Source organism: Stegastes partitus, unplaced genomic scaffold (assembly GCF_000690725.1).
Source record: "Stegastes partitus isolate 25-593 unplaced genomic scaffold, Stegastes_partitus-1.0.2 Scaffold1527, whole genome shotgun sequence".
Lineage (NCBI taxonomy): Eukaryota > Metazoa > Chordata > Actinopteri > Pomacentridae > Stegastes > Stegastes partitus.
In genome coordinates, this window is record NW_007579258.1 from 45824 (window position 1) to 65866 (window position 20043).

At 40.0% G+C, this 20043-nt stretch overlaps 1 protein-coding gene across 1 annotated transcript in view; it reads right to left on the reverse strand.

Moving 5' to 3' along the window:
- LOC103371112 (1-phosphatidylinositol 4,5-bisphosphate phosphodiesterase beta-4-like) overlaps positions 1–16059 on the reverse strand; it is a 59939-nt gene extending 43880 nt beyond the window's left edge. The window contains exons 1-2 of the mRNA XM_008300338.1: positions 15918–16059; positions 8953–8998 (exon numbers count right to left, since the gene is read on the reverse strand). The gene's annotated coding sequence lies outside the window, so the exon portion shown is untranslated. The remainder of the gene's footprint in view (positions 1–8952; positions 8999–15917) is intronic.
- Between the last annotated feature and the right edge of the window lie 3984 nt (positions 16060–20043).

The following is a 20043-nucleotide window of genomic DNA, read 5'->3' on the forward strand; positions in this document are numbered from 1 at the left end:
ACACAGGGCATCAACAAGAAACGATGTATGCATGCAATCCAGCATGAACGTTTTTAATTTAACGTTGCTGATATCCGCCTCAGTGTTTACCGCTCAGTCTCCCACCACTATTAGTTTACATTAAAAGCACTCAACTGACCAACATGGAGTGCTTTTTATTGCAAACACTACAAATAACATGCAGTTGATTTGCCACTGAGAATCGCGCTGACTGTGATCGCTCATCAGAAATGCATAGACAAAACAAGAGCTTTTATATTTGTGCAGAGGAGCAGAGAAGAACTAGCGGCAGCCCCAGTGAGCTGATAGATTAATACTTCCAGTCTGCAACTCCTCATAGAGGTGACTTCCCTCTGCAGAAAACTCTTCACACTGTGTGCAGCATGAAATCAGATTGCGGTTGCAATTATTTTTCACTGACTACTTAATCACAATAACGTGAATTTGTTTGTTTGTGCTGTAGAAAGATAAACCAGTTGCTCTGCTGTGTTTGATTTGACAAAGCAGATGCAGGTGGAGTATTTGCTGTAGTATTAGGATGAACTTGCTGTTAACACAGTAAACATGGGTGTCACCAAATCAACCAGGACAGTTGCTCTGGGGATTTAAACTATTCGTGTTTCACGCTAATGCTTGCTCACACTGCTCTCTTAAAATTAGGAGAACTCTGGACAACAATGAAGCCTCCTCGTGGAAAGAACCTCTTAAAACTCCAAACGGTTCCTTTTTGTAGAATTATGTGTCGGGCTAACAGACCCTTTACACCTGCATTCACACTTAGTTTTATTTACTGTATTTGCGTACATTCCGATATTTCACCATATATTGGTTCGATTTCTGATAAAGAAAAAAAAAGGCTGAACACATTATAATGCTTATTTCTAATCAAATATAAAACATTTTTCTAAAATCTCACTAACAAATAAAAATAAACCAAGGAAATGTTTTAGGCTTTAGTTTTTATGGAATTAAAATTATGGAAGTCTTTTGAACAATACTGGAGATGGTACTAACTCTGACCGATTCTGTGTATTTCAGCGAATCTTGTCTGACTTTCAAGACCAATGCTTAAAAAAAAAAGTCTTTTATTTAGGAACACCAACAACATTATTTAAAATGTGTTCTCATGTTAGGGGCTACAAATAATAATAATAATGACAGTAATGAGTCCAAAATGAAACCCAAAACGCCTCAAAATGGCTCTTTTCTAAAAACTAACTAAACTAAAAAACAAACCTCAAAGCTGTTCTACTTCTAAGAGTGTACAGGAGTTTTAAAATACTAGAACATGACAGAACATACACGATGCAGGGGACCAAATTTTCAGGACATGGACCTCATATCCTAATATCCCAACATGAAAATTTCTTCATAGAAGTACAGATGCTCAGGATAACCTAAAACTGTCTTCACACAGTTTGTCCGTCTCCAATGTTTACAACACTCTCAGCACTGTCAGCAGCACATGTAGCAGAGCACATTTCACAGCTGCTGCAGTGTCGAAAGGTGTCTTCACTGTAAGTCGCTGAGCAGTTGGTAAAACACACTACGAGAAAGTTAGTTAACAAATGACCCCATAAAGTTTCCTTTTCAATAAACTCCAACAAACCGATATCAGAACTTTTTACTTCCTAAAAATCAGCATTAGCGCCAAAAATCTGATACAAATAACCTGATACAATATGTTACATTGCCATCATCACAAAGGAAAAAGGGGGCTTGTGGATTTATTCAAATATAAAAAGAAAAAAAAAAGCGACTTTTACAAGCACATGTCTGAAAGCGGCTCTTAATTGAAGCGCTCTAGTAAAAATAACTGCAACAATTCCTCTCAGTGTTTTGCACTACAATAAAACCAGTCGTACAAAAGCTCTTTCACGTTGTTAATTCAAACTTCGGCAGCTCGACTGGCAACTAAATTAACATGTCCGTCAGCAGGAGCTGCATAAACAAAATGACTGAGTCTATTTTAATGGAGCCGGGGAAGATAAACTTAAGTTTGGTGCCTGGTCACTTTACCGCTGTCATTTATCTTTATTTCAGTTGTTGCTTTACATTCTTTTACTTCAAGACCTGTTGGAACTTCTCAAGTCACACACTATATTCCAGGTACAGAGTACAAAACTGTTTTCATGTAGTAGATGAAAGTAAAAAGGAGCCACTAATGGGAAATGGAGATGAAGCATCTTGAAGCTGCTACCGAGAGTCTTCCCTGAGTACCAAACTTCAGATGTAAGTAGGTAAAGCTCGGAACAATTGTATACATAATATGTGGCGTATACGGAATATCTCATTTCCTTTTCTTTGTTGTGTGGTTCAATAGCCTCACTTAAGAAAAAAAAAAAAAAAAAGGTCTCCCAGCTTTGCCAAAGGAAGATTTACGACCCTCCTCTTAAAATGTGCTTTGATTTTGACACTTTTCTAAACTTTACATTACTTCCACAGTTTGTTATGAAAGCCTTTTAATGGATTCATGAGCTACGTCCAGAGGTTTGTTTAAATGACATGCGAGAAGTGTCTAATGAAAAATGGATGGAGCCTTTTTGACAAATCTCTGGCAGCGGTTTGAAAATCCATGCGAGGGGGAACCATTTGCACTGCGTGTTTATGACAAAATCAGTTTGTTTTCCTGCATACAGTTTGAATTTTATGAGTCCGTAAGAAGGCTTCACACAAAAAAAAAACGCCATTAAAGCCCACTTTGTCTTTTAAAACATGAAGTAAATAAAGACAAATTAAGCCTATATTAAATACTTAATGCTGGTCGACTCTGGGATATCTGCATAAAAGCAGGCACTCCCTTGCAGCCATTAGATTATGCAAGTCAATAATAAAAAAAAAGAGACAATTGTGCCATGCTCTGTGCTCTGCATTTCAACTTAGCTGATAAGCTCAGCTGTTAAATGTTACATAATTGCTTGGGCTTGTTATCTTGTACAGTAGCGGGCTGATTAAAGATGCTCTTCTGGCATATACAATCCACACAGTCAGTTCTCCGTGGCTTTAAAATGACTTAGAATTGTTTTTCAGAGACTTACACCAACCGAAACTGATAGTTGCCGGACCTAAGCAAGTCTGCGTCCACGCCCCACAATAAATAATACAACTACACACCATCTCTCTGTCTTCTCCCAGACAGACAAGAGCAGCGCTGTAGAAAAGAGGAAGAAGCAACATTCCTGCTGTTTATCGAGTCATCTGATCTGCTCAGCGAGTCATGTGTTGGACGCTCGGCAGGACGCTTTAGGCTAACCCCAGCCTGGTGTGTTCTGCTTCTTTCACAGTGCTTTCTAACTTAGTGTGAATGTGCTGCGTGCCTTCAGTAAAAAAACACAAACGCTGCAGGAGTTGATTAGAAAACACTCAAAGAAGTTAATCATCCAACAACCAGCGCTACCACAAATCATAACCTGCACTGCATTTGTCATGAACACAGCACACATGAGCCCAAATCGATCTCTCTAATGTCTTCTAATTTTCCTCCTCAAATATTGACACTGATAAGAGTAATAATTTTGCTGACTTCAATGATCCTCAGCAGTGTGTTGTGAAGCCGTATCCTCTCTATTATTGGCCCTGCTGGGTAATAATAGCTATCCAGGGGAGGATGGTACCAAAATCAAGTTTTGCATTCTGGAGCGAAGGTCGACAGTTTAATTGGAAGTGCAAATTGCGTTCACATGTGTCCCCGCAGTGGATTGAGCCATGGGTAAAGTGAATGTGCACATTGTGAGCGTGTGTGCACTTAACAAAAGAGAGGGGAGGGTTGGTTCCAGTGTATTTTTAGAGCCGGCGGTTGTAGCCAAGCTACAATCATTATCACTGAAGTGTTGTTTTTACTCCTCGAAGCCTCTTTCACACGGACCAGGATACTCCTGCTGCCTGCTACTGAATCAGCTAAGCTAATGCTGCCAATTTTTTGTTAGGAAAGTGTAAATATTGACTTGATCGCTGCGGTTCCCATCTGTTGGTGTGAGAGTGAGCGTCTCCCTCTCTGCTTTGCTTTCACTCGTCCTCTCCCTCCCTCTTTCCGCTGCTGCCACTGCTGCTGCTGCTGCTGCTGCTGCTGGCTGGGAGTCTGCAGAGAATACCCCCGTCATGATATTCAGCCTCCAGCCACACTTACCCTTGTAGTGAAGACACACTCCCTCATCATTGATCTGTCTTTCTTTACGCAGAGGCTCCCGTCTATCTCTATAATCTACAACATCTGCACCAGTAACGGGCTGATTCTGATGAGCTATTCCTGTATTTGGAGCCCAGTGGTTTATCAGTCCAGAGGTTTATCGAGCCTTTCAGCAGCGTCACCGGCCAACAGAAACAAACAGCCGTGATCATCAAGTGATTCATGTAGCGTCTTAGAAAAGTGCAAGTTGCAGCCTTGTTAAATATGCCTGATTTGTATTACATAGTTCGAAAGGAAAAATAAACTACTCAAGACTACTTGTCCTATAAACTTGAGAAGCGATACTGGCAATATCATTAACACTCTCAAGCCTATCACCAGTTCTTTAAAAGGCTTATTATCTCTAAGATGAAAGCATCACAACAATAATACCATTTACCATAAACTATCAAAACTTTAAGAGAAAACTTTCCTCGAATAATTCATGTATGATGTGCAGTTTAATCAGGAAAATCTATGTTTTTACAAAATCCCTTTGTTCCGCATGCCTTGTATAAGAGTTTGCCAAAAAAAAGAATCGGTTTGCATCAGATTTTGTACAAAACAAAAAATTCTGTGCTCCTCAGTGCAGCCATGACTGATTCAGCTGTGACCAACACTCACATGTCAGAAATTCTGTGAATATTTGGGCTGAGCTGCAGACTGAAGAGCAAAACAAAACACTTTTGATCAATAAAATAACTGCAGCATGGTTGAAACGCAGTATGTAGAGGAGGACGTTGTTGGAAGATACATCCAGCATGGTCAAACATCTTTCTAGAGTTCATATGCAGAGTAAAAAAAGTTTGTGGAGGTTGTAAAAATGTAAATAGTAAAATATCTATAGCATGTAGAGCCACCATTGTACAGTATTGTACCACATATGGGCAAAAAGTTGTTCATATGAATTCCTTTTTTTAGTTAAATCTTTGTAAAATAAACTTCTAACTATCTCATACTGCACAAAAGACATTCTTGAGTTCTCTCTACCTCTAGCAATGGTTTTCATAGAGGTGCAGGATTTGTTATTGCGTTTTAAACTGAACCAACAGTGAGGAAACATGTGACAGCAGATCAGTAGGTTAATGACAACAAAGCAATATTCTTGACACTAGACTTGGACAAATGCCCCCTTACTTTTCCTAAAATGCCAAACAGTCTGCTGCAACATGTTTAAATGTGCATCAAAGTATTGTTCTGTGTCCGTTTAAAAGGAACCATTTTCTTCCTACTACTGCATTACATTTAAAGATGCAGTTCCTTTGAAAGTGACAGTTCCTCTGCAGCCTCCAGTGACTGTCACATCCATAATTTCGATGAATGTCAAGGTCTGAAAATGCAGCTGAGGGAAGGACAATGTTTCAGGCTGCTGGATCCATGCAAACATTTGCAGTGGGAATTTAGGTGTGTTGACTCTGCTGCTGTTGACACTGCTTCTGGTACAAGATCCGCTGATGCACGACCGCTGCTAGCGCTGGATCTTGGCTTTTATGGTTCGTAAATGGAAGAAGGTTGACCTGGACGAGTCAGTTCATTCAGAAATGTTCTATTATATAACGACAGCGTGACAGACATTCTTACTGGACAAAGGAACTTCTGTCAAATACGTCCCAACCAGTTAATATTGGTAATTTGAGGCTTGCATCACTGATTTGTGTGCATATTATATTTAATGCTGCACATTATTTTATAGTTTATAGTTCGAATCATGACCACTTAACTGAGACACACGAACAATGTCTTGTGTGTTACTGTCATAAATGCAAAGTAAACAGAAAATACTCACATTTAAGAGGCTGGAATTAGAAAATTCTGACTTCTTTCCCTCTTAAAAGTTACTCAAACTGAATGATCAATTAACTCATCAGTTGTTGTAGCTCTACTACACATGTCTAATAGTTATGACGTGTTAGAAAGGCTTAAATTTGGGTAAAAAATGGAAAAAATGAACAACCTCACAACGATGAGTTGCATGCATTACAGTACAAACATACTAGGGAGAATAACTTTATAAATTTAGGCTACAAGCACAACTACCGCTGGTTTTTGTTGAAGGAATTGTGTGTACTTCTTTCCTGAGCACGTACTGTATCTACACAGTGCAGTCAACAAAATATATCAGCTCCAGTCATATCAGGAAAATGGCCAACAGAGCGCTGACATTTCAAAAGTAAGCAAAGATAATCTTAGCATATTCATGAATGACAGAGTGCAGAATCTGAATACGAGATGCTTTACGCTTCAATCTTCCTTTTATTAACTGTTTCATTTTTGCCACTGTGTCTAGTCCTTCCTATTACAAACATAACTGCATTTTCTTTTTCTAAGACTTTAAAGTACCCATATTATGCGTATTTACAGGTTCATAGTTGCATGTTTTAGGTCCACTAGAATATGTTGTCATGCTTTAATGCTTTAAAAAACAAAGCTATTTTTCTCATATTGTACATTGTTGCAGCAGTTCTTCTCAGCCTCTGTTTAAAACACACAGTTTTAGCTCCTGTCTCTTTAAGACCCGCCTCCCATAAAGCTCAGTCCACTCTGATTGGTCACTAGGTCCGACCAAAGCCAGGTAACATTGGTTAGCAACCCCAAATCTCTGAATACAGGGATGCTGCTCTCGCAGAATTTTCTTTAGTGAGGAAATAATGGTGCACTATGAGGCAGCTGCTCATTTCTTGTTTGAGGCTAAACCAGCAGCTACGCGGGAATCATGCAAATGTGTTACATGATGACATAGATACGTAACAGAAGAAAAGCCTGGACTTCAAACGAGGCATTTTGGGCAGCTAGTTAGTCTTGTTTTCTTTAGAGAATAACTTCCTTTGGCGTGGACTTTGGGTTTTGTAAGTTTTACATGCACAGAAAAGATTGTAACAAAGAAAAACCCAAATAGTATAACAGGGGGTCTTTAAAACTTGCAAGTGGGACACATGTAAGCTTCAAGCTATTACGCTAAACTCATGTCCTCAGACTAACTCTAGAATATTTTGTTTTGTAAAACAATAGCTGCAGTCCAACAGCGCTCTAATAGTTTGTTCCTATTCACCGTCACTCACAGGCTGCTTTCCAGGAAACAAATACAGTTACACCATAATGAAAATGTACACCTCTCTCCACTATGAAAGCAAAGCTTGCACCATATGAAAATTAATGAGGCACCGCCAACAGGCAGCCTTCATGCTACACATCACATTAATAATGCAGATTACATCATTAATACGCAACATATTACTGAGAGCAATCACATCTCAGCTCCATTACAGCGTCGAGTTCAGCACGAGGGAGCGTACAGCAGCAAACAGCAGCAGTCACGCAACCTACTTATCAATGAGTGATGTCTGGCAGCGCATCGGCGAACGCTGAGCATCACTCTTGTGTGAAGGATACGGTGAAAAATTAGGCCTCTTGCTTTCATCATTCAGCACAAATTCAATAAAATGTCTGTTGTCTCCAGATCTCGGTGCGGCGTGTTTGAAATGTGGAATGCTTTGGAGGAAAATGCGTCAGTATTCTCTAATGAGGCCTCAAAGACAAAGAAAACAAGATCCAGGTGGATATCTGTGCACAGTACATAGATGGAAGGAAAATCCCTATCATTCCTCGCGTTCTTTGTTGGCTGTTCGTTTTCGGTTTCCCCATAGAAGCACATTAGATTAAATGCTGAGATTACATAACCTGCCAGGTAGGCCAGCAGCCTGGACGAGGCTGTACGTTACAATATGCATACATTTTCATCAACTGACTTAATCCAGGCTAAGTTATTAATATGCAATCATGAACCAGATGCTCTGGAAAGAAGACACTAATATTGAAGAGGTGGTTTGTGCTAAGCTGAATTCTAGGAAAAGAATATTTTTCCAACAGTTACAACCAGGTGGTTATTAACACCAAAACAGCGCTTTGAAAGGCAAGGGATTTTTTTTTTTCAATCGCAAAAATCACACAATTTATCAGAAATTTATCAAAAACCAATGGACCTGTCGGATTGTCAATTTTCCGATAGTCCTTGAACTTATGCGTTACATGAGGTTCAGTCCTGAAAATTACTCAAGTGTGGCTTTAAATCGTGACACATTTCACAAGCCACTTTTAAAAATTTGCCAAAAATAAATAGTCTTCACCAAATTCTCTAAAATACAAAAAAATCTGCACTCCTTGGCGCAACTGGGAAGCCATGTTTAACTCTGACGCGGTTTACAGTCGCATTATGAAAATTCAGTGAATATTCGGCTTAACTGCAGGCTGTGTTTACATTGGCCAGAGAGGAGACGAGTATGGAAACAAAATACAGACTGAGAATAAAATACAACATATTGCATTAAAAAAAAAAAAAAAAAAAAGGTAAACAGAGGAGCAAGCTGTCTGCAAGTTTTTGGAAGATACATTCAGCATCGTGTGCCTTGTTTGTATTGGTTGTAAAAATATAAATAGCTAAATATCTATAGCATGTGGCTCCTCCATTTTTGGAGGACACTTAGCAAAATGTTGAGCATGCTGATTCCTTTTTTTTATGATTTATGGCAGTGCAACTATGTTATACTGCACAAAAGGGTATTTTTGAGTTCTCTTTACTTCTAGCCTAATGTTTCCTTAGCGGTGCAGGACTTTATATAGCAGTGAAAAATAAGACCAGTGTGACAGAATCAAACTGGTTAGGGTTCAGAGGGCTAACCTACAGTGCTGTAAGACACAACCTAAGCAGGACCGAGTAAAAATAACACCAGCAGAAGAAGAAATGTGTGTTGCTGCAGAGATCACTGGCAGCGAACAACCCCAAAACTCACCAGTTCAGCATCAATAACGTTCAGCGGGAGAAGCTCATGTCTCGGCCTGCAGAGACAAAAAAGGAGATACGGTAAGAAGGGGAGAGAATTTCATAAATCACCAAAGGCCTGAATCTGGACTTATTTGGCTGAGGTCTAAACCCAGTTGTGCAGCAGGAAGGGCAGGAGTTGAGATAGAGCCGCACAGAGAGACGAGCACATCCCACCGCTCTCCTGCCAAGCAAAACATGAAGGGCAGACATGTCGAGTGCTGCGATGCAACATATTCTCAACGTACTGCCGCGACACTACGAGGCTGTCAGTCGCTGTTTCGGGCTGCTTCGTCTGTCAATCCATCTGGCTGCATTCACAGATCTCTTTGCAAGGTGTCAAAACATCCACAACTTTGTCAAAGCTGCTGTGAAAAGAAGCTGCACAATGGTCCCATTGAAACGCACAAGTGGATGAAGCTGATCTAGACCTCCGAAATGTACGAGAGCGAAATAAATAAGAGAGGAAATGAGCGAGGGAGCACGCCAGACCTAGACAAGCGATCATGATGTACAGTAAACTGGCGCGGGATGGAGTCCAACTTAAATCCCGCTAGAATAAACCTCCAACCTCGGAGCAAATCAATATAATGTTGGCAAGCACGCCGCTGTGAAGACATACAGAGAAAAGCAGATTTTTCTTTTCATTGTACGAAGCCTCACAGCTACAGTCAACCTCAACACAGAACTACAAACATCCCAGAAGACAACGCTGACTAATCAAAGTGTTGTCTGCGGCTGCAACACACTCACATCTGGAGGCCTGAAACCAAACACTAGACATGTGTGTTCCAGGAGACGTAGTTGTGTCTTTTCATTACAGCTGCAAAGATTAATCGATTAGTTGAACCACTTTGATAATTAGTGTGACGAATCAGTAAAGAGAAAAACTCTGAGATTCCAGCTTCCTACATGTAAATATTTTATCCATCCATCCATCATCTATACACCGCTTCATCCTCACTGGGGTCATGGGGGGCTGGAGTCTATCCCAGCTGACTCAGGGTGAAGGCAGGTTCACCTGGACAGGTAACCAGTCTATCACAGGGCTACACTTAGAGACAGACAACCAAACACACTCACAATCACACCTACGGACAATTTAGAATCACCAATTAACCTCAACATGTTTTTGGACTGTGTGGGAGGAAGCCGGAGAACCCGGAGAGAACCCACGCTGCACGGGGAGAACATGTAAACCCCACGCAGAAAATCCCGGGTGTCCCCACCGGGACGCGAACCGGCGACCTTCTTGCTGCGAGGCGACAGCGCTAAATATTTTATAGTTTCTTGAATATTTTTGGGTTGTGGACAAAACAAGACACTTGTCATCTTGGGTTTGGTCACTAATTTCTAAAATAATCAACATATTCAAAGGTAATAATCATCAGTTGCGGCTGTCACCTGCTCAAAATGTCGAAAAAGGGGGATGAACAACATGATCTGAATCAGATATTTTTATTACAAAATGACAATTTATAGCTAAAAACTGCGAGCTGTATGGAAAAATCTAGACAGAATGTCCTGGAAACTACCTGAAGTTGTAGCTTCGAGACAGAAATCATCAGTTTCATTTGTCCTGCATTGAAGTAGCAATACTCTCTCAACATTTTCAGATATTTTATAGGCCAAACAAATCGATAAACTAACTACTATTAGGTAATAATTGTCTAGTTTTGTTGTTAACAGCGCTGCGTACAGCAAAACTGGATTTCGATAAAAGTAAAGCTGCAACAAACCGTCATTTTCACTGTCAGTATTGTATTTTCTGGTGGTTGAAATGGTTCAAAATGTTGATTGGCTTTTCCCAAAGACTGAGGTGACGTCCCAAAGTGTATTTTTTTGTCCACAACCCAAAGATATTAAGTTTACAGTCGTAGAGGAGGAAAGAAACCAGAAAAGAGTCACATTTAAGAAGCTGGAATCTGATGATTCAAACACTTTTTCTCTTAGTTGACAACTAAACGGTTGCAGCTCTAGTTGTTCGCCTCTCAAAGCAGCAAATACACTTATTCTGGATGCCTAAATGCACAGATATCAAACAATACTGCACATTTAAACTGCATCCCCACTGCCTGCATTGCACATATAGACCTAAACGTAAACTAGCTGCAAGTTTGGATGCATATAAATTATATCTCAGAAGAACAAAGTGACAAAGAACAGGCTTTTTTTGAGCAAAATTTTAAACGATAGAGTCAAATGGAGTCAACTTTTAGTTCCTCAGAGCAGTAAAACTACTAATAATAGGTGACAGTCAGGCTCACATGACAGTATTTACAAAAATAACAGGGATTATCATTAAAGCCCTGATCGTGCAGACAACCTATTAGCAGATAAACATGCAGCGCTGTCCTGTGCAGCACCTCCCTAATAATGAAAAAAAGTCACCAACCACCACTAAAGACACTCACAATGTCATCTGGTTCTAAAAAAAAAAGGAAATAATAAAACACCTGCACACCCTCAGTTAGCCTTTAAGCTTCTTAGTCCGGCCCTATTCATCAAAATGCTTCACAGTGCGGGTTTAAGCCACAGGTAAGGGATTGTTATTATGCGAGAGAGAGTCATGTTTGCTTCTGTAATCACCACTGAAACGTTCATGTGGCAAAGTCAACACACCGGAGCCGAATGTTTGTTTCTTTACGTAACGGTGGCGATCTTTAGCAGGCGGCAGAGGACACGGTTTGGACAAAGGAGTGGGAGATGACCTTGTGTGATTCTTTTTTTTTTTTTTTTACAATAATAGAGACGCTCTGTGGGCTCTGACTGAAAGCATGCTGGGAGAAATGCATTTAGAGAACACACCTGTGCTGCAGTTTGCCAAGAGAAAATAGGATTCTACCAGAAAATAAGGCTCATGTGGACAGAACAGGCTGGTGAGAACAGGTGGACTATTGCAGACCGTCCATGTAGATTTCAGGGTTTACGCTGGGAACGTTTTCATGCACCAATTTGTGTCTTTTCTGCATAAATTTATGGGAGAAATCAAGCACCAAACTCAGGCACAATGACCAAACATTACAACTCAAAATAAAAACACTTTGCTTCGTTCATGCTTGTATCCCACATGTTGAGGTTACAGCTACAGGCCCCCAAACACCTCCATCCACGCTGCAGCTGACGCAACATGTTTCTTAAGGCTCCATCTGCACGCAGTCAACATGTCATCTTGAGGACAGCAAATCCAGGTGAAAATAATGCAGTAAGGGATATTTACACTGCAAACAGACCTACAGAGTTCCCAACAAGGTATTCTTGAACAAACATCCCTCCTGGGTGTGTGAGATAAAACAGGTTTTAAAAACAGACACCTGTTGTTTGACTCCGAGAAGTCCTGTCATATGTCGTCAAAGTAAAACACTTTAAGGAAACATCTTCTCCTGCTCGAGCTGCAACGATTAATCAATTAGTTGTTAATTGTTAAATGAATCACCAGGTATTTTGCTAATTGATTCATCATTTGGAGTCTTTTTTTAAGTGAACAAAAGAAAAGAAAGGTTTGCAATTAGACCAACTATTGTTGCTTCTCTGAGAGGATAACAACTAGAGTATTAACGAATTAGGTGTAAACTGTTAAATTAATCTCCAACTACTTTGCTAATCAATGAATTGGTTGGAGTAACTTTTCAAGAAAAATAAGTTGGATTTTTCTGATTCCAGCTTCTGAAATGTGAATGCTTTCTTTCCTCTTCAATGACAGTAAACTGATGAATATCGTTGGGTTGTGGACAAAACAGGACATTTGTCATCTTGAGCTTTGGGAAACACTCACAGACCAAACAGCTAATTAGGAAAATAATCAACTGATTAATTGACAATGGGAATAATCCTTCACTGCAGCACTATTTCTTATCCAAAAGTCGAAATCTGATTGATTGTAAGCAGCACTGCAACTAAAATATATCTTTTATTGTTGATTATTTACTTGATGAATCAATTAGTTTGTTTGGTGTTTGATGAAAAATGTTTCTGAAAGTCCAAGATGGCAAATGTCGAGTTTTTTTTTTCCCACAACTGAAACATATTCAGTTTACTGTCACGGTGGAGGAAAAAAACCAGAACATACTGATACTGAAAAAGCTTTTTTTTTTTACTTAAACAAATGATTCTGATTAATAGAAGTGAAAACATTTGTTATCTCCAAACAGCAAACTGACATTGGTTTCACCTCCAAACAAAGTCAAGGTGTCCAGCCTGAAATGAAATCTAATGACGTCTAATTATCTATTTGATGCGGCTGAGCAAAGCAAACACCCAAAGCTAATTTGTTGGATGAAACACCAAAAGCTTAATTATTTGACCGTCTCAATACTCACTAATTAGATGCCAACAACAAAGTAGACAGACGACAAACACAGCTTTTGTAAGAACTTCCTGTGGCGCTGAATGAATCAATGAATCTGGGATGTATTTACTGAGCTACCCTGCTTACCAATCAATCAATTAATTGGTAAGTCGTCAACAATTACACTGATCTCCAACTTCTCTGATGATCAATTCATCTATCTGAGTCATTTCTTAAGGGGAAAAAAGTCTAAATTCTCTGATTCCAGCTTCTAAACTGCAAATATTTACCACGTTCTTCCCACGTCTAACAAGACCATTAAAGAAGCCATCTTTGGAAAACACTGATCAATATTCTTCACCATTTTTCTGACAACTAATCGATCAATCGAGCAACAACAATGACATTTTTAAAAATTGTTGGTTGCAGCCCTGCTTCTCACCCAAGTGCCCAAATCTAATTACTATTGTTGACCATTTCCTCGATTAGCTGTTTGGTCTATAAAATGTCAGAAAATGGTGAAAAACCATGAAAAAGCCAAAGACGACATCTTTAAATGTCTTGTTCTGTCCAAAAGCCAAAGAAACCCGACGATATATTCACATTTAGGAAGCTGGAATCAGAGAATTGTTTGTTTTTTTCCCCACAAAAATTACTTAAATCAATCCACTGACAACTAATCGACTAGTTGTTCTCTACACGACTCTTTGGATTGTGGACAAAACAAGACATTTAAAGACGTCATCTGGGTTTTAGGACATACAGATCAACACTTTGCACCATTTTCTTACCAAGTAAGCCAATATATAAACCAAAGAACTCACCAGTTAATCAAGAAAATAATCAACAATGAAATGATCGCCTAAATAAATCAAACTTCTGTCACCTCGGACTTTGTGGAAACAGCGATCAACATTTTTCACCATTTTCTAATGGACCAAAGAACTAATTATTTATCATTTAATCCATCAACAATGAAAATAACGGTCAGCTGCAGCCCCAAATAAAAACATGCGAGAAGCTTTTAGCAGCAAACTGGTATTGATTTAACCTCAAAACAAAATCAATGTCAAGGGTCCACACTGGGATCTAATGACACCTTGTAAGTCTGCTGATCCAGCCGGGCAGAGCAAACATTCAATTTCCCTTCAAAATAATGCAAAAACTGGACGAAATAATTAATTTACTGATTACACGCTGACATTAAAGCTTCACTAAGATGGAGCGTTTGTGTCTAGCTGACAGTGAATCACCCTGCAGTCTGGATGAACGTTTGGCAGCTGCAGCGAGCAGACGAGCAGCAGCACAATTAAATAATTACTCAATTATTACATTATTCTCCCGTTATTATACATTAATCTATAATAAATTATCAAAATATTAACTAGTTGCAAAAGAAATTCAGCTGACTGTCATAGAGGAGCAAAGAAAACAAAAAATACACACATAAAACACGCGAAAAAGAGAAAACACACACATTTTCTCAGAAAAAAAACACACAGAAAAAAAAAGAGGTGGCGCTATATAACACAGAAAACAACACATCTGGGGGGTGGGGAAAAAAAAAAAAAACGAAAGAAGGCAAAAGGGGTTGAAGAAGCAACCAAGCAAAATTTTCAACCTTTTACTGACATTTTATTGACCGAGAAACTCATCAATTGATCCAAAAAAAATGACATGCAATGAAAATAATGGTCAGTCGCAGCTCCGGTCACCTCAATAAAATTATATGAGGAGCTCTGAACAGCAAACTGGTATTGATTTAACCTCGAAACAATGTCAAAATCAATGTCAAGGTCTCCACACTGGAATCTAATGACACCTGATTGATGCAGCTGGACATCTTTTTTTTTTTTTTTTTTGGGAGGATGCAACACCAAAATCTCTCTCATTCTTATTTCCATGTCACTGATTCAAGGTTGGCATTGATGTGGAGTGAAACAGAGCATTTTCCTAAGTTGTGAATCAATGCCACCTTGCAGTCTGGATGAAATGTGGCAGCTGCAGCTCCCACGTTCACTGAAGCTACCACCAGACTAGCAGCAGCAGCAGCAGCAGCAGCACATTAAATTAACATTAGCACTAATTACACTCGTCTCTCAGGGTCAACAGGCTGCAGATATCGCAGGGACCACTGAGCCACAATCAGTGTAAATACGAGCCATAAAAGAGGCAGCCCGTGTCGGTGACTCAGTCGACTTTATGGCCGCTCTCGCCGCTCATCGGCCGGGCAGCCGTCTGCTCTTGTCCCGCTACGGCTGCTGCTAGCTTCCCCCGGCTAACGTCGCTCCGCCGGTACGGACGATAATTTAAAAAAAAAAAAAAAAAAAAAGGAAACGAAAGAACAGAAAGAAACCTTAACTGTCAAGTTTTCGAGGCTTTAAAAGAAAAACCCTGTCGTGTCGTTTTCACCCGGTAGGAGAAGCCAGACCGGGAGTTAATTCAAAACGGGGTCCGGTTTAACGGTTTTTTTCTTTTTTCTTTTTTTAGCTAGCTAGCAAATGCTACCGTCTCCAGCTGTGTGTGTGACAGAGAGGATGCGGGATTATGGAGTTTAAATTAAAAGCTCCGGCATCCACGGGACGTCAAAAAAAATAATAAAAAAAATAAAAACAACTCGCATATTAAAATTCAACGAGGTTTCTTACGTGATGTCGGTGGCTGGAGACGCTGGGGGTGCAGAGAGGGGGGTTTAATCCGGAGAGGAGATGCTGCTGCTGCGGCTGCTGCTGCTGCTGCTGCTGCGGGTCGGGGGGCGTCTCTGTGCGGCTCTTCCAGCTGCTGTGTCCCGTCTCCCGGCTGCCGGAGCGTCCCGGTGCTCTTGTACCAGCCGCCCTCCGGTGGAGAATGAACGGCCCTGGTTGCGCTTTGATTAGGAGCCCCTCTCTCCCTCTCCACCTCCCGCGTGCCCGCGCGTCCGTGCACGTTAGCGCCCGTCCGTGCGTCGCGTGCGTGCGTGCGTGCGTGTGTGTGTGTGAATGAGTGCGCTTTAGGTTGACAGAGTGAGTCATCCAGCAGCTCCGGCTCCTCCCCCCTCCATCCTCCCCCAACAGCTGACTACTGTAGCCGCCATGCGTTCACAAACAGAGCCTCCCCTCTCCTCCCTCCAGCTCCCTCCTCCTGCCTGGGTGACGCTCCGCCGTCCCCCGAAAACTGGCTGCTGTAGGTTTAATAATCCAGCTATGCAGGGTCCCTCCCACCGGTATGAAACATGAAAGAAGCAAAGGACCTGCTACTGGAGACACGTTTCCTGCATGAATTAATAATGAATTTTAAAAATGTGAAAAATGTTGCATAAAATTCATCATATGCAGGAAATTAAAGAAGCAGTCTACTATTTATCCTATACTGTTAAAAAAGAAAAAATAAATTGATATAATGTTGGATTGGGTTCACATGTAAACAGGTATTCTGGTGTTTACATGCAGCTCATCTCCCCATATACATTTTTTTTTAAAAAAGCGACAGTTTTTAATTTTTTTTTCTAACTATAATTTTACAGAAGAAAATTGCTGCCATTTTACATAATTTTGACAGATTTATTTATAGATATTTACCATAAATTACTCTGTATTTAAATTAGTAATAACTTTACTGATACTTGCCCTTATTTACAAGAAAAACCAAATTATATTAGGGGTTGAAAAATGTTGAAAAACTGTTGTTTTGATGTTTTATCTTGTTTTGTTAAATTACATACAAGAAAAATAGTAAAATCACCCAAAAAAAGTATGGATTTGCATGTTAGCTAAATAATGTCTGTCAACATAATGTATTTTATATAAACATGAATGTGTAATTTTACAATGCTTATTGTACAATTACACTGTTTTTACTGGATTTAAATTTGTGAAAGAATTTAAATTATTTAAAAGAAAAATCATGTACAGAACTGAAGAATGTTCAATTTTATTTATTTATTTATTTATTAATGGAATGTTGTTTTACAGATAACTGTTTGAAAAGGTTAAAAAAAACTAGAAAAATCACAGAAATTTGCCGTAATTTGAAAGAAAAAATATGTATCTTAATGAGTATAGATCGTGCCTTAATAAACATGTTGCATCAGCGACAGCAGTTTCTTCTTATTATTTTTTATCAGTGTCATAATTTCATGTACCGCAGTAGACCTGATCGGTCATGTTAGTTAAATGTTCGCTGCATTCCCTCAAAAAAGGTGTTTCTATCTCCCGTTATGCAAATTATGTGACGTGTTATATGATTGTAAAACTGTTTTTGCGAAATTGGGAGCATTTTTTTTGCTTATTTTTTCGTTTTCTTTAACTTATTCTAATGTTACACTTCTAATAACACATATAACTACATAGTTGGAAACATGGCGACTGGAAAACTTTACGCAACACATTTCGAAGCAGCAATACTGGAGTCATGAACTGGGAACAGATTCTGAATGGTGTCAAACAAAATCCCAATATGCAAGTTAACAGGATTACATATGAAACCCTGGAGGTCTGAATGTGTTTATCTGCTCATGACGTCTCTTCCAGAATGTAAAAAAAAGTCCACATAGACATGTTAAGTGCTCACCTCAAACACTCTCCTTCTTATCATATGTCTACAAATGCCCACCTTGACGTTTATCAGAGATTTTTAAAACAAAACAGCCAAAATAGATGCAGCGCAGGCAAAGTTATTGATCTAGTGCAGATGAAACTCCAAATATACTGGGTCCTACAGTTCCCACAATTCCAACATCTTTCTAATATTTCTGTGAACACAATTAAAAATCAGTGCCCACAGTCATTTTCTTGCATACATGCACAAGACACGACGCACACAACTACACAATCTGTGAGTTCTTGTTAAAAACAAACAGTCGACATGTGCAACAGAATTCAAAATGAAAACTGTCACATTTAGGATAAACAGTCTTTTGTGTTTCAGAGCTTTTGGGGAATAACTGCTCTAAAAAAACCACTGTGATGAAACGCTGGCGAGGAAAACCCTGCAAAGCAAGGGCACTGTGCCTTTCCTCCTCCCTCTGAAGAGGACATTTTTAGGTTTTAGGACAAAGCGTGATGGTCCAACGCAGGCAGGGATAATATTAGAATTACAATCAGAATTCGATCCAAGGTTAGGTTTAGTGCCAACGTTACATTCTTAGGCTCAGGATTAGGGTTGGATTAGGAAAGCTGAGGGCTTGGATTAAGATTTCCGGGGCCAAGGAGTGAACAAAGTCAGTGAATATCTTGTTAAAAAGGTACTTTCTAGGCCTGTGTGTGTGTGTGTGTGTGTGTGTGTGCTCGGTGTACCTCCACAGCAGCTTCCAGTGGTCGTCTCCTCTTGGTATTCCTCATTAAAGCCCTGTTACAGGACTCCTCCTCCTCCTCATCCCCGCAGCAGATGGACAGGCGCAGGGCGATAATATTCCTGGGAGTTTGGAGGGGCGTCACTGTTTATATAACCCAGAGAATCTTATTAAAAAGCTGCTCTCCTTCCGTCCTGAACTCGGGGTTAATTAGCTCACTTCCTAGTTGCCGGCATGCACCGAGGCCTCTGAATGGTCGCAGCGGTTGTTATGGGCGACCAGGCTCGGCCTTATCTCCTGTTGCCTGTTGGGATTCTGCTGAGGAGCCGAGACCGAGAAGGACGCAGTGTTTGTGCAGTCTGGAAAAACACACACATATGTTACAGCGACAAATTCTCCGGGCACACGCCACCACCAACGCTCGCACAATGTGTCGTTGAAAATGTGTTAAAGACTGAAAAAAAAAAAAAAGGCGCAAAAAAGAATAGTTGTGTCAGCACAGACAGAAACGGTCCCTTCTGCAGTGGAAAATGCAGATTACAGTGATTCATGTGATTTTTTTAGGCAGAGAAAAAGTCCAACGGCTTCACTTTTGCATCGCCAGACTAAAGTTCACTGTGCGTTGCTGCATCGTGGCAAGTATAAGAGCAAATCTGCATCACGCTGAAGTCCTCAGAAACAATCGGTGTGATGTCAGTGCTGCTGAATCTGGGAGCGGTGGCCGGCTACTCCGTCACAGAGGTGTTCCTCTTTGGGTTATTTCAGAGATATTGTTACCAGGGAGATAACAGGAAGTAGGTCATCAAGGCTTCCCCCTGCCCTTCACTGTGACACATATATCACACATAACCTGCATATTGTACATGCAGGACACAAATGCACACAGTAACAGGGCTTCATGTGTGCTCTCTTTTCTTAACATGCAGTCAGGGCTGCAGACTAACTTTATGCATTAACTTACACCCACAATTTTAAACCAAAAAATTACAGTTTTTTTGTGCGTTCACATACATATTGGTAATTTCTTCACACACTATGTCAAGCATTGTGAACAGGAATAAAGGTGCAGATGAACGTTTTGCTCTCTCTCTCACATGGACGACCTTGGATTTAAAGTTAGTGAAAGGCTTTAGAAATATTATCATCAGTGTTAAATTATATTGTAATTTCCTCATAGCTTCGGTTTGCTGCTGCCTGGAGACATTTTAACATTTTATAATTTGGAGCAAAAACTCTACTTGCAATAAATGAATTGTATAGTGTTTAATCATACTTGTGGAGTTGGGTAGCTGGTGTACATGCAGAGATTCTTGCAGTTTAGAGGTTATATTTTTATTTCCTAAACGTCTCACATGCAGACGACTGGTAGACACTACATTTTACTGATGTTCCCTGAACGCCTCGCGCCACTAGAAGCCTCTAGTCTCCGCTCAGCTCCGCTTGTAGCACCTCAGATGGTTACGCGAACAAAATCGAGTTTGAAAACAGTGAATTAAGGCGTTTTA